Source organism: Sylvia atricapilla, chromosome 14, assembly GCF_009819655.1.
Source record: "Sylvia atricapilla isolate bSylAtr1 chromosome 14, bSylAtr1.pri, whole genome shotgun sequence".
Taxonomy (NCBI): domain Eukaryota; kingdom Metazoa; phylum Chordata; class Aves; order Passeriformes; family Sylviidae; genus Sylvia; species Sylvia atricapilla.
In genome coordinates, this window is record NC_089153.1 from 13,646,243 (window position 1) to 13,661,130 (window position 14,888).

The window sequence follows — 14,888 nt, forward strand, 5'->3', positions numbered from 1 at the left end:
CAAAACAAAAAACCACCAAAGACAAATAAAAACCCCAAACCCTCCCAATAACAAAAAAACCCCTAAACAACAACAAAACCCCAAACAACCCAACAAACATTCAGATATTCTGCAGTTCTCTCACTCCCAATCCCTGCCAGGCAGGGATTGCTGCCTTTTCTCTTCCCCAGGCAGAGACTGAAAAACATTTGTCTTAGACTGACCCAGCTCCAGCCTCAGTGTAGGGAACTTGTTACAGATTTCCCCTCGTTCCATTCCTGCAGTGATTTACCCATTTCTAACAACTAAACCCCAAATGCAGCCACATGTCACGTTGCTGGCAGTGGCACAAGGTGCTCCAAGGCCAGTGCCTCTAAGCAGGGAGGAGGGAGTGGTGCACAGAAGCCTCTAAATTCCAAAGCACAACTATAAAGAGCTGTAATTGTACCCAGAGTAACTTCCCTGCTATAATTCTCAGCAGGAAAACAATTACAATTGCAGCAGTATAACCAGACAGACACGCTGTAAATACAAAACATCCTTTGGAAATATATGCTCCACATTCTAAATACATTTAGAATTAAGGCAAACAACTCCTTTCCAATTGGGATTCAAGGCAGACATGCCGAGGAGTTTGGGATTTTATTCTTTTTTTTTCCCCTTATGCCTCTACATTTTTGTTTAGCAGACAGATAAAGGTGCTGTGTTAGTTGATATGTGGATGGCACGCTCAGGCTGCCGTCGGAGAAATGGCAGGGGAGAGCTCACCCTGATGCTCAGTCCCTCACTCTCCCCACTGCAGCCGGTTTCTTCTGCCCTGTTGGGATGAAGGCGAGTGAGAAGGGGGGGTTGGTTGGTTTTTGGCACCAGAGAGGACAAAGCCAGAAGCACAAAGCCAGATCTGCTGCCGGTGCTGGGATGCAGCAGCTCTGCTGAGCTGGAAGGCTCAGCTGGTTCAATACCCTCCGCCTGCTCTGGTCACTAGGGGAGGATAGAGGATCGCTGAGCCCGTGGGTCACGGACACACTCCCGAGGAAAATGGGAATGCTGCAGGCTCTGTCTGCCTGAGATCTGCTGCTTCTGCCACTGCACAACCCAGAGAAGCAGCTGGATACAGAAAGGAAAGGACCCGTGCCTTGCTTTCTTTATACATTTATTTGGTGGACAAGACTCAGGGTTGATATTTGGGGCACGTTGTCTTTCCCCAAACATTCAGGATTTGATTGATGATCATTTTTAAGTGGTAAGATGTTGATCTGCCAGAGGTTATTTTAAATTACTAAGCTTGGAAGAATTTCTGAACTCTGTTTAGAGAGCCTAAAACATATAAATGCAATGTTGTAGTATCTTCATTCATCTTTAGAGGGACTTTAGGCAGCATATGTTCCTACACTGCTCAAAGAAGTAAAATTTGGCCATTTGCTGCTGCCTAGTCCAGCCTCTCGTGGAGAAAGGTAACTTGGCACAGGCTGGGAGAGTTTTTTACTCTCTGCTGTCTCACCCAGTTCAACAGGAGCAGGAGATGGGGCAGGGGGAAGCAAGGTCCTAAAGAAATATGTTCAAAAATCTACACAGTTCTCTGGGAACAGAGATGTCTTGTCTACATGTATTTTAAACCATTCTCCTGCGGTATGTTCAACATGATGGTTTTATAAACCTACAGGAAGTTTTTCATCGGATACTTTGGGAGGGAAGACACAAGTTTATGTGGTTCTATCAGTCAGGGTATGGCTTGCAATGCTTCCTGCTAATTCTGTGGTGTGACATTCAAATAATTCAACTTACCGTGAGACATTGCAACACCTTCTATAAGTGTCCACCCTATTTCCACTGGTCAGGGGACATTGTCTTTAATAAGAGGGATGATGCTGTAGAATTTAAGGACAGTAGGGTCAGTTGAGGTTAGGGATGGTGTTTATCTACCACAAATGGGAGTGTTGCCCAAGGCAGGAGATTAGGACAGTGCTTTCTCCAAAGACAGGAAGAACAAAAAGTTCACATTTTGAAAATAAAAATAATACAGGAGAGAGAGGAGCGGAAGGAATAAAAGAGAGATCTTCCAGGGATCACAAAGCCAAACCTAGCAGCACTTTACTGCAGCTCTCAAAAGTTTAGAAGTGAAGGCCATAACAGTGAAATGCATGGCTTGAGGGCCAGAGCTAAATCAGGCTCCCAGCACAGAGCAGGGGCTGTCCTACAGATCTGCTTGTCACTGCGAGTAAAAGCTGTGAAGCAAACAAAGGGGAACAGAGCTGGTGTTTAACAGCCTCTCTACAGCCCCAAAGCTACTTCTGCCTCCTACCTGAAACCTTATATAGGGGACAAGTGGTAGGTTTCTCCCTGCTGGCAGGTCATAAACCTGAGCTGTCCCTACAAATGCCCCATTTCCATGCCCATTCTCTCTTGCTGTGTGCAAGGAAGGGAAGACAGGTTAGAGAAGCAGCTTTAGAATTTGAATAATTGAATTTCCATTCCTGTTTTCAGTGAAAACGCTGGTTTGCGTGTACCAGAGCAGGAGCTTCTAAAAGCACAATCACTCCATGCACGTGCAAAAGTGCACAGACGTGTACACACACAGGTACACACACCACAAACACAAACAAGCTTCTGCTGTGCACTTGTAGAGCTTCTGCTCTGAAACTGAACATTAATTTTCCTGTGTATTTGTCTTCTTTACACTATCTTCATTGCAATGATTTGATTTGCTTAGAGCAACAAACAACACATGGAGTAGGTAGGGAAATAAGCAATTGTCTTTATGTTTTGCCTATATATATACCATTAGCTGCACACAAAACATGAGTCACCAGCAGCAGGTGTCCTGCTGTTATGTTCGGCAGATTAGTAATGAGAGCGAGGGGGCTGCTCTCCCTACATGGCATCCCAGAGGGAACCTAAAAATAGCTCAGACTCACAGCAAAGTAAAAGTATTTGTGGGCTTTGAAGGAAGTCTGCTTCTGAAGGTAAGAATCAGAGCTGATCTGTTTAATCTGCCATTCCTTCCTTTTTTTTTTTTTTTTTTTTTTTTTTTTTTTTTTTTTTTTTTTTTTTTTTTTTCCCCTCCTGTATGAAGCTTGGCAGGGAGTTTAGAGTTATAAACAGTCCCTGTGTTTATAGAAACAGGGTGTGGATTGACCAGTTAGAAATCAGTGTAAGAGCATTTGCAGTCAAGGCAGAGGCAACAGGGGAATGTGTCTCTGTTAGGAATAGTTGCCTTCCCCCCTCCCTTTTCTCTCCCTCTCAGAGAATCTGAATGGCATATGAGCAATCCCAGCATGTGACTCTGCTCCGAGGAGCAGGCGAGCTATTGCTGGTAGTTACTCCCACCATGAAACAAGTCCAGTAAGCAAAGTTGTCTGCAAAGTTATTGTAGCGGCAGAATTGGAGAAGAGAGGAACTGTTTGTGTTTCCAAGGTGTGTGCAAATCAGGGTGCTGCGTGTGCTCCACGGGAGGGTGGCTGAGGGGTTTTTTTTCATTTTTTCAGCCTTGCTGCTAAATGTCTGTGTGTCTCTGGGCTCAGGCATATTGGTGGGGAGACAGTTGGCCAAAAAGGAAAATACTGCTTTTCAGAGGACAACTATGGAGGACAACTGTATGAATATTACATTTACATGTGCATATCCACATCTGCACCTACAGAGATCCTGAGCTGCTGGGCTGCAGAAAAGTTCCCCAAGCTTTGCTTTGAGCCGCTGCCTCTGTGCAGCACAGAAATGGAGTTGTAAGGTCTGAGTTGCACGGCTGAAAAATGAGGTACAAGGGCTGCTCGTTACACCAGAATAACCTCACGGGCTGTGATGGATTTCCCCTGACTTTTTCGAGTGGCATCACCAATATTGAAAACAAGCAACTTTGGTGTTGTGGAGAGGGGATAAAAATCTGACAGCCCAGCACAGGGAGTGTCTGAGGACAGGGCTGTGTGTCACACACAGGTGTGAGCAGGTGTGGGCATCCCCACCTGGAGCTGCCATGCCCTGACTTTGGGCCCCCAGGGGATAAGGGTTTTCTCTGCCCTCGGTTAGTGCTGGTTTGGAAAATGAGTTCTGAGTTCCAGAGGGGTGAGCACGGGCCTGGCTGTGGTGTTGGGCGGTGGGGATGGCACTTGGACCATCATGAGCTCTCCCTGCCTGAGCTCCTGCAGTAGGTGTTGGAACCCATCAGAGCCATCCCCAGGACACCTGGCTGCTCCTTGAGTTAGTGCTGATTCCTGGCCAGGCCAGTAGCTCCTTGGCTGCTATGGGGAAGATGGCAGAAACAATCTAATTTTGGCTCCCTGATGTTGGGCCAGCTTCTCCTAAAAGCAGCATCAATGGCAAAACCAACGTTAATTTGAGTGGGAAAAGGACAGAACCCAAATGAATATAGGCTGGCCTTTGTAATTATCCTTATTAGCTTATAGGGAAGGAAGACCTTACTCACTGAGTGCATTTCTATGGCTGCCTGGCTGTGCTCCAGTGATGCACCAGCCTGTGAGCAGACGGGCTGGGAGAGAGGGATGGGAGTGTTGTACTCCTGCACGAGGGGCTGTAATTCACTGTCATCCCCAAATGATTAAATCCTGCTTATTCCAAACCAGCAGGTAATGGGGCAACACCCACAAATATGGTGGGTAGGATTTAGGTCCAGGTGCTTGTTGAAAAACTTTTCCTGTTGAGTCCAAAGTTCAAAATCCTGATGCCTGTGAGGACAGCATGTAGTCAGTGTTGAACATTGCATTTTTAGATTGGTAAGAAGAGTGAAAATTGGAGAAAGCAGCTGAGAAGCACAAGAGGACAGGTCAGCTGGTCTAAGTGCTGGGGATAGACACAGACTAAAAACAAATCCTACTTGGCAGCACAGAGAATGTGCTGGGCTTGGCAGTCTGAAACCTGTTCCACAATAACTGTTTTCTTTTCCAGTAAATCAATGTATAGATGAGGATAAGCAGAAAGGATTGATCTTGATGGAGCTCTGCAGGGTGTTTTACCACATTGCATGGTTCAAATGGCCACAGCTGATGTTCATGTGGTTTTCTCTGCTAATCAAACTGGATATGACAGAAGACAACGTAATTTAGGGCTTTTTCTTCTCTTACTGAAAATGAACTGCTACATGAGATTTCTTATGCTCACATTTTCATACTTACAGGGCATTCCTAAATCTCATTTCCACTGTGCCAGCTCCTGTTTAGCCCAGACTTAGTTTTGCAACTTTTTTTAAGCAAATTCCCTTGACAAAATAATGTTGAAACACACTGAAACACAGCAGAGATTTCAGTAGGAGCATGCTGAAAGCATCCTTCCTGAAAGCACACACCAGTGATATCTTGGTGATAGCTCAATAAACAATTCAAGCAAGGTAGGCCCAAAATGCCACAGAAATGTTATATCAGTTCTGACCCTTCCATGGGCTCTCCAACGCCCTTGGATCTCCCTATTTGCTATGAGAGGATGTCCAGAAATTATTTCATTTGGGAGGTCTTTCTTGCTTGTTTATTCCTCTTAATTCTTGACAAGGACATCGAGATGCAAACTGTACCAGGGGAGCTCATAGGAAGGAGGCCACCACGGTGGATGCTGTCAGTAATCCTCCTGCAAAGACTGTAGCAATTCCTTGGGCTGGTCTTTTGCTGGCCATCTGCTTAGCATTCCCTGGTGGTTCTTGGGTTTGGATCTCCGGTTTGTTTGTCATTTCAGTCTCCCACTTTATTATTTCCAGAGCCAAGTGAACCGCTGCCAAAGCCAATGCAATGAGATTGCATTGTGAGCTTTGTGACATGGTATACTTTTCTTTTTTATCTTGAAGCCTCAGCTCCTGGAATTAGTTGCTTATGTTAGAATCCCAGCATTCATTTAAAAAAGAGGGAAAAAAAAAAAAAAGAAAAAGAGTGGATCTCTGCTCCTCAAGGACCAAGGAAAAAGCTTGAAAAAAAGGATCTCTGCAGACTTAGCAATCACAGGCCAAATGAAAAGAGGATTTTTTTTTCCTCCTCACCATCAGACTGTTTTACAGACAATCATCCTATTTCTGAGTCTCTCACTCACAGTTTTTGAGTTCTGGGTGCTGGCAAACCTGAGCAACAGCTGTTCCTTTCTAAAGACAGCAAAAATAAGTAGAGTAATCTCTAAGAGGAGCAGTTATTTTATCTTTGCCCATGCTGCATTCCCCTCTGGCCCCGCAGTCCACTCCTGCCTGTGGTCAGCTCAGCACTGGGAACCCTTTGCAGCAGCTCCAAGAACCACTTATTTCCCAGGAAGTCCCAGTGAGAAATGGAGAGACAAGAGTTTGTGTTAACCCAGGTCTGCGATTCCCTTGAGGTCAGGAGCAGCAGCTGCTGCTGTCACTGACCCCATAACTTTAAATAATCTTAGCTGTGGCTGTATGTGGCACAACTGAAATGTGATTAGGGCTTGCCCACTTCAGGGGTACACACTGTCACTCTTTCTCAGGCTTGGGGATATATTTGGGATAAAACCAGAGCTGGGAAGGGTCCATCATTTATATTTCAGTTTGCTTAGTGGACTGATTTCCTTCTTTCATTTTTCTGTGGGAAAAGACAGGACACATAAGACTGATGTTAACAAAATCTGTTTGTTGGTCTGGATTTTTCATCACTGTGGGCTGAGGCCTTGGGGAAACATATTTTTTTACTGCTTATTTTCCAGTAACTAAATGGAATTAGCATTCCCTGCCATTGCTGGCCATCTGAATCCACTTGCAAATCAGTGCAAGCAAAAGACAACACCAGTTACGAAGTTCTAAAAAAGAGAAGTACTAAAATTAAAAGAATAACAGAAAAGAAAATGAAGTGCCACAGGTCAAATTTGTTGCTTGACTAACTTGAAAAAATTTACAATGCTTGATATTTGCCAGCTTTGGTGATGTACTTTTGTTTTGTTTTGGTCTGTCAGATTTCTTCAGTATGTTTTTTTTTTTATCTAGAGATAAGATGAACTTTTTTTTTTTTTTTTTTAATAAAGATTTTGCACATTATGTGCAACAAATTTTGCATATAATGTATGACAGGTGGAAGGTGTGTGTGTAGAGGCTCTGGTGTAGGGTTATATCATGTAGCCCCTGTTCTTTAGTTTGGAATTGATTTTACAGACCTTTGATGAACCAAACTTGGCACTTCATTGGAATTTTAAGGGAAGGGAGGGTCCCAGGCTCCTAGAGGGAAGAGCAGCAAGTGGACATGTGATGGTAAGTTCTCCTGGAACACAAGTTTAACCTGCCCTAGCAGCTACTAGTCAGTATCTACTGAGCTTATTGCAAACTCTTTCTACCTTGATACTGAGCTCCAGACTAAAACGTGGAAGGAAAGCGCTCGTTGCCATCTGCTAGAACCAAAGCATTTGCATATGGTTGCAAAACAACCAACTTTTTAGAGTACAAAAAAGCCCATTTCCACTGATTGCCTCTCCAACACATGGAACTCCAAGGGAAAAAGAGCTGTGTTGCTGCTGGAGCCACTCTGGGTGGCTGGGCCCCTGCTGCCACTTGGCTGCTGGGCAGAGTTTCCTTTGCCAAAAGGCTTTCATTGGGAGAGGGATGGGAAAACAAAAGGTGAAGGAGGAAAAAAATCAATTAAAAAAAGGAGGAACAGAGAAAGCAGTGTCCATAGGAGGGCAGTGAAGCAGGTGAAGGGCCTGAAGGGTCTAGAGCACCAGTCTTATGAGGAGCTGGGGGTTTTAAGCCTGAAGACAAGGAGGCTCACAAGAGATGTTATCGACTTCTACAACTACCTGAAAGGATGCTGTAGCCAGGTGGGGCTTTGGTCTCATCTCCCAAGGAACAAGCAGTAAAAGGAAACAGCCTCAACTTGGGACAGGGCAGGTTTGACAGGGCGTAAGAAAACAATTCTTTCACAGAAAGGATTGTCAAGCACAGGAACAGATTGCCCAGGGAAGTGGTGGGACCAGCATCCCTGGAGGTATTTAAGTGATGTGCAGGTGTGGCACTTGGGGACACGGCTCAGCGGTGGGCTTGGCAGTGCTGGGGCAGCGCTGGACTTGATGGTCTTGATCGTAAAGGTCTCTTTCCACCTGAACGACTGTGTGATTCTGTGAAATGCAGGGGGAATGGGGGCAGGAAAAAGGGAAAAGGGGGCAGAAGAAAGGGAAAAGGAGGCAGAAGAAAGGGAAAGGGGCAAGAAAAAGGGAAAGGGGCAAGAAAAAGGGAAAAGGCGCAGGAAAAAGGGAAAAGGAGGCAGGAAAAAGAGCGATGGGAAAATGGGAGGGAATGGCGAGGAGAAATGATGAAAGGTAAGAACAGCGGGGGGGAAAAAAAGGAGAAAAAGAAGAAAAGGAAGGATGTAAAAAAAAAAGGACTAAAAGAAGAAGGGAGGGGAAGGAAGAAGATAACGAAGAGCCATCCGCGGAGGCGGCGGCGCTCCCGGGGCGGCTGCCGGCGGCCGGGGCGGGCACAGCGGGCCCGGGGCCGCCTCTCCGGGCCCCCCCTCGGGCCGGGGCGCCGCGTGTCGGGGGCGGCGCGGCTGCTGCGCCGCGGCTCGAGCAGCGCCGCGCCCCCGCTGCCGGAGCAGCCGCTCCGCCGCCGGCCCCGCGCTCCGCCGGCATGATCTCCTGAGGGGCCGAGCCCGCCCCCGGCCCGGTGAGTGCCCCCGGCCCGCTGAGTGCCCCCGGCCCGCTGAGGGCCGGCCCCGCGCTCGGACTTGGCGGAGTTTCGGGCTCTGCCCGGCGCTGCCCTTCGCGGCCCTTGGGGTGCTCCCGCGGTCGCGGTGCCCCCTGCGCATCCCTCTTTCGCGTCCCTTATCGCATCCCTCCTTCGCGTCCCTTATCGCATCCCTCCTTCGCGTCCCTTATCGCATCCCTCCTTTGCATCCCTTCTTCGCATCGCTTCTTCGCATCCTTCCTTCCTTCGCATCCCTCCCTCGCATCCCTCCCTCGCATCCCTCCGTCCCTCGCAGCGCGGTGGCTCCGTGCTGGCATTCCCGGAGGGAAAAGTGTCTCTTGGCAGCGGGCGGACGCTGCCCGGCCCTGTGCAAGGCTCGGCCGAGCTTTGCCGGGGATGCTCGGTGTCTGAGCGGGGCGAGGCTCCCGTGGGGAAGGGACTCCGCAAGTGACCCTCGGGCTGGGGCTGAATGTTAACAGCGGGCGTGTGCCGGCGGGGCTGCGGACAGGGGCTCGGGCACTTGCGAGCAGCAGGTGAAAACGGGCACGGAAATCAGGGAAAAGCGGTGCGAGCCGCGGGGGATGCCAGGGGACGGCGGGCCAACAGGTGTAGCGGCCGTGGCTGCGGCTGCTTTGGTGCCGGGAGGGTTTTCCCCAGCCCGGGCGGGTCCCGGAGCCGCGGGGCTGAGCGCGGAGCGGCGCGGTGCGAGCCCTGCGGGATGCGGACTCGGAGGTGCCAGGTGCTGCTTACAGGTGAGACTGATGCTTCCCGCATGGATCGGTGTTTAGCCCCTGTTGGGAAAATGTACCCGGTAATGCAAACTTTGAAAGAAAAGTAAGGGATTTTTTCCATGAGAGGCTTCTTTCCCCCCGGTGTTGCAGAATTTCGCGGGGTTGTTGGTTGGTTGATGATGCACTTTGTTTTCTGGTGGTCTTCTTGGGGACCAGCTAATGTAGAAGATGCCTTTTGGTCTGCTGTATTAAGGTCTGTGGAACTGTCTTTGCTTTAGCATTTGTGAATTTCAGGTATAATATGCAACAGGAAAAGAAAAGAGTCTGGTATAAATATCTATCAGACTATAAAGGGTTTCAAGCCCATGGAGCTAAGTGCTTCCTGTTAAGTCAACTTTTAAAACAGCTGCTCCCTGGGCAGTAATTCACATTTTTCAAGGGGAGAAAGGATGGGTGAAATTGAGTTGTTCAAATTAAGTCAAAATGAATTGCTTAATATTCAGAGGAGTTGATGAATGAACCATTAAATCAACACTTGCATAGCGTTTCATTGAAAAGAAAAATGAACAACTCTCCATTGTGTGCTGGGCAGAATAGGTCAGCCAGTGACGTTGCTACGTCAGTGTGCTGAGCTGAGTCCTCCTCCTGCTAACAGATGTGTTTGCTGGGTGACATTCCACAGGCATGGGAACGAGCTCCTGTGCCCTGTGTGACGAGGATTAGCATCTGCTGTAAGTGACCATCATCATCCCAGCCTCATCTCAGAGGAGAGAAATCTTGGTTAGGTTTCATTTGGCATAAATTAACATAATTTTATTGGCTCCTCATGTTGATATATATCTGTTGAGAATCCAGTCCTGTATTTCAAGCTGTGTTTCTGTTTTGTTCGTCCCCCCACCAAGGAAGAGCTGAATTTTTGAATGCCAGTTTGAGGAAGATATTATACTGATAAATGGAAAAATAAGAGTCGTTATTTTGAATAGAGCCTGACAAGATTCCTTGTAGTAAAAGCTGTTTTCAGAGCATCACCTCTCAGCAGTACAGAGGGTGAGCCTTGCTTCCAAACCATTTGATTAGCTAGGTACAACTGTTGCAATAATCTTTTTGCCACAGAAAAATTACCTTTGTCTTTGCCCCTTGAAGTCCTTGAAATTCTTGTGTTGGAATGCACCGAGCATATTGACTGTGTCCTTACTGTGCCTTCTGGAAACTTCCAACACTTGGAAGAGTCATGGATGGTACGCCCCTGATGTTTTTCAGTTGCACCTCTATGCTTTTGCAGGTAGCTTAGAATGGCTAATTTTACTTAAAGCTTTTAAAACTGAGGAGGTGAGAGCTCTTCTTGTTTGTGCATGTAAACTGAGTATTACAAAGAGGAAATTATGGAGGTGTTTCTTTTTGTTTGTTTGATTTTTTTTTCTTTAATGCTCAGAGAAACAGATTATCCAGGCTCCAGCTGAAGGTGGGATTGTAAATTGATTTAAGACTTGAGAAAACTCCCTGCCTACAGGTCATTTCATCAAGAGAGCTGGTGTCCAGCCCTTCAGACAGGCAGGGCCATTTATTCATTATAATTATATATATATATATATAATTATATTTATAATATATATAATGTGTATTATAATATGTAGAAGTGTGTTATGCAATGTGGTCTGTCGCTGTTTATTTTGTTTTATTTTGTTATTGTTTTACTTTGATGTGTATGAACCCAGCACTCCTGCACAGATTCTTTGGGTGATGGGTTATTAGGAGGGTGCGATAGGAGTTGCCTGAATATATGGGGAGGTGATGAAGCAGATGAACAAGGAGGTGTGTTTTCCTCATGGGAGAGGAGGTTCTGGATCTGGAAATGCCTTTAGATAGTGCCTGATGGTGATGTGCATTTTTCAGATGTTTTGCTGTTCTTAAAGGCCAGGGTAGCTGCAGATATTCTTGTGCACCAGCAATGTCTGGTTTGGAGTAGTTTTCATTTGCTTCTAATTGTCCTTAGGAATAAAAGAAGTAAAAAAGTTTCTCTGAAAACCCATTGTGCCTTGTGAAGTTATCCTGCTGTTTCTGTTTCCTTGCTTACTATTTTTCTCTGAAATCATAATGCATTTCTTTAGTTCTTTTGATAAAGACCTTAACTCAAGCTTACTGGAAAATGGGCACTCTATACTGCGAGAGTGCTGGCATCTTATTGACTTATTTTGGGAATACTGGAGAAAAATATACAAGATTCACTTTCATTGATTAAATCCTCCAGGGCAATCTTCTAACACTGCAGTTCTCTGGGTGAAAAATTAACTTTCTTCATTGTCTGCTCCTGCTTTTATTTCATTTGGGCGAATCCCAGGCTCTGTTACCAGTTTACAGCAAGTCCCTCAGGTGTGCTCAGAGTATCTCATGTAAAAGCTCACAGACACTGTCACTCTCTGAGTCCATTTGTCTCTGGCCACCACCAGATGCCTCAATCCTGTTGGCCCCACAAGAGTCACAGAGGATTTGCACCAGTCCTCAGCTCCTTCACCTGTGAAATGTTTCCTGAGTGGTTGTAAAAAAAAAATAATTAACATCTACCTCGATGCTTTTCCAGAGGTTTGGGTAAGATAGCACTTCACATGCAGCTTAATGACAAACTTTGATTTATGAGGTAACTGAAAATGTTTGTATTGTTGGATGTGGAGTGAAAGCATAGGAGCTTTTTGCATTTCATCTGCAGCTTTTCCAGCACAATGTGCAGCTAACAGCTTGTCTCCCATTGATTTTAATAACAGATTTCTGCTGAATATGCCTGGAGTAGTTTGAAAACATATTAACTTTTTTGGGGGGCAGTAGGTTACTAAACACCATAAAAAAAACTTTGCAATGTCTGCTTAGATAACCTTGAAAAAAATCTTAGCTTTTAGGTACTCTTTACATTCTCCCCCTGCCTGGGTTTAACATGGATCCTATGGGAAAGCTGCTATTTTTTCCCTTTTGGAGGGAAACGTTTAAAAGGAACAAAAGCTTTCCCCCACCCGCTGATCAAGGGCTGGTATGACTCCTGTAGCTGTGTGTTTTCCCTGTGAATTCTTTGCCTTCCTCTCTGCCTCCATCAGCTGCTCTCAGTAACAAGTCACGTCAGGTGAGCTGTACCTGACTTGTTTGGAAACGGTTCAAAAGGATCCCATTGACATTACCAGGCAATGGGTCACGCTTGAAATCTTGCCATTCTGGTGTTAAGCCTTTTCTTTTTTCCTTTCTTCACTTGCACCTTGATTTCTGACGTATTTTTAGCTGCTGTTCTGTTGAATTTGGATAGAGCTACTGAAAAGGGATTTGGTATTGGGTTGTTTGTCTTTTTTTTTTTTGTCTTTGAGAAATAGGGGATTTTATTTTTCACTAAAGATGGAGCCCTAGGGTGATTATCTGTTCTTCTGCTTAGCAAGGAAGGATAGTGGTTCCTCATGGAGGTGAAAACTTAGTAAAATCTCATGATTACCGCCCAGTTTAACCCTAGAATCTGATATGGATATTGGAGCTCTGGGTATTTTTATTTTTTTGAATTAATGATGTTTTTAAGATTGTGGTGCTGCACAGAAAGCTCCCTGAATCTAATGCATTGCAAAGTGGTAAGCTTGGCATTATTGGGTTATGGTAATATACCTGTTATTTCCCCTCTTGGTCCCATAGGGTTTGGGTGCTGGAGAATTACCATGAATATAGAAGAGCAGTGCTGGGACCACATCCAGGGATGTGTTGCCCACTGTTGGGATGAGCCAAGATTTGCTGTGACCACCTCAGCAGATGAAATGCTGCTGTTGTGTCTTCACCTGTTCCCTGCATGGAAGCCATGTGAGCAGTTACACAGACTCATTTCTTCTTTGGCAGTGCAGCAGCAAGGGGAAAGGATTTAATTCAGAAGCTTCTCTGGGGGTTTCCCTGGTTGGGCACCAGCTGAGGTTCTGGTTTCCCCACATCAGCCTGGAGTTGAGCCGTGGTGTTGGCAGCCCCAGCCCAGCTCAGTGCACATCTCTGGGGGCAGGAGGGAGCAGGAGGCTGAGCACATCTCTCTGCCTGTTTCTTACTTTTTTCTGCTTTTAGCCTGAGAAATGAAGTTTGTTCTTGTGTAATCCTGACACGACTGAAGAACTTCTTGCTGCAGGCAGCTCTGTCACTCTCTGTAGTGCTTGGATTGCTCAGCAGAGGGAGAAGAGACCATAACACTGACGGTGCCCAGAAACAGCCAGAGCCACATTTCTCTGACAGACAGCAGGGAGAAGGGTCCCAAAGCCTCCCTCCCCGCTTGATTGTTCTGGGGTTTTTTCCCTTCTTGTTTTGAGGCTCAGAGCTAAGCTGTGATTTTTCACCTCGTGATCAAAACTAGCTGCCTCAATGTGTAGGTTAATGGACTATTTCAGATGGCAGAGTGGGTGACTGTGTTAGAACAGATGAGTCCAAATCCAAGAAGCAGCGTGCTTGTACAATCTCGTACATCCCAGCATTCCCAAATATTCAGGAGCTTTCCTAAATACTTACGAAGAAATGTTGGAATTGACCTTTAGTGACTGGAGCTTTATAACACATCCAGATATAAACAAAACCAACCAAGCCCTTTGAATTAGTTGCAATTCAAGCAGCAAGTAAAGCCCATGACTCATCTCCAGGTCAGATTTTTAACTGTCGTAAATCAGTGCAGCTCCATTACTTTTCTAGGCACTGTGCCAGTGCTGCCACTGACTGGAGGGCTAGCCTGCTATTTCTGGGGTGAGATGAAGTTTGAGCAGAAGATTGTGACAAAGTTGTGGAGTTTTGTTAGGTTGGGTTTGTTGGTTTGGGTTTTTTTGAGGATGGGAAGGATATTTGTTTAAAGAGCAAAACCTGTGCTCAGGCCAATAGACAGTAGAGATTTGCTCCCCTGTAGCACACTGTGAGGAAATCCAGGAGAATTAGACATTTGGTTTTTTTGTCAGAGACGTTGGTTTAATGTGATAAGAAAGCAGCTGTTAAAAGGCTGCCAGATAAAGGCAGGATGCTAAGCATGAAAGGGAAAAAAAACCCAATGGGAAGTTCTTTCAGTTTGATTGAACAAATCAGTGTTGTGGAGACCCGGCTCGTTCCCTGTTGAGGGTGATGTGGTTGGCTTTGGGGCTGTGCTCTTCAGAGCAGGGAGTGTTAGTGCTCCTTCAGTGCTGAAATTAATGAGGTGCCATCTGCTGAGGGGTTGGAGCAGATTAAGCTGTTGGCCCTGGTAGGAGCAGCTGAGGTGGAGCAAGCCTCAAACTTTCCCCTGCACAATCAAAGGGCATGACCTGACTGCCCTGGGCACTTCCTAAATAAATGTGTTCTCTTAAAGCATGAGCCAAGGGTCCACAGAGGGTGAGGATAAGGGTCTTAATTCTCTTTTAGACAGGGAAATGTGCCTAATTGGCAAATGTGGAATGTGCTGTTAGGAAAGCAAAAAGAGCATCGTTTTGAGGGGCTGGTCACCCAGGGAGGTCCAGCTGATGAAGTTGATGAAGGCTTTCCCATCCTCTGCCCTGGAAATCCAACCAAGGCCAGCTCTGGGTTTACTTCCAATGTTTTTCCTTTCCCTCCAAACC

General features: G+C 46.1%; 1 protein-coding gene across 2 annotated transcripts in view; it reads left to right on the forward strand.

The window, feature by feature from the left end:
• Positions 1–8,514: 8,514 nt before the first annotated feature.
• The window catches only part of SGCD (sarcoglycan delta), a 304,496-nt gene continuing 298,122 nt past the window's right edge, over positions 8,515–14,888 (forward strand). For both annotated transcript variants that reach the window (XM_066329229.1, XM_066329233.1), the window contains exon 1: positions 8,515–8,569. The gene's annotated coding sequence lies outside the window, so the exon portion shown is untranslated. The remainder of the gene's footprint in view (positions 8,570–14,888) is intronic.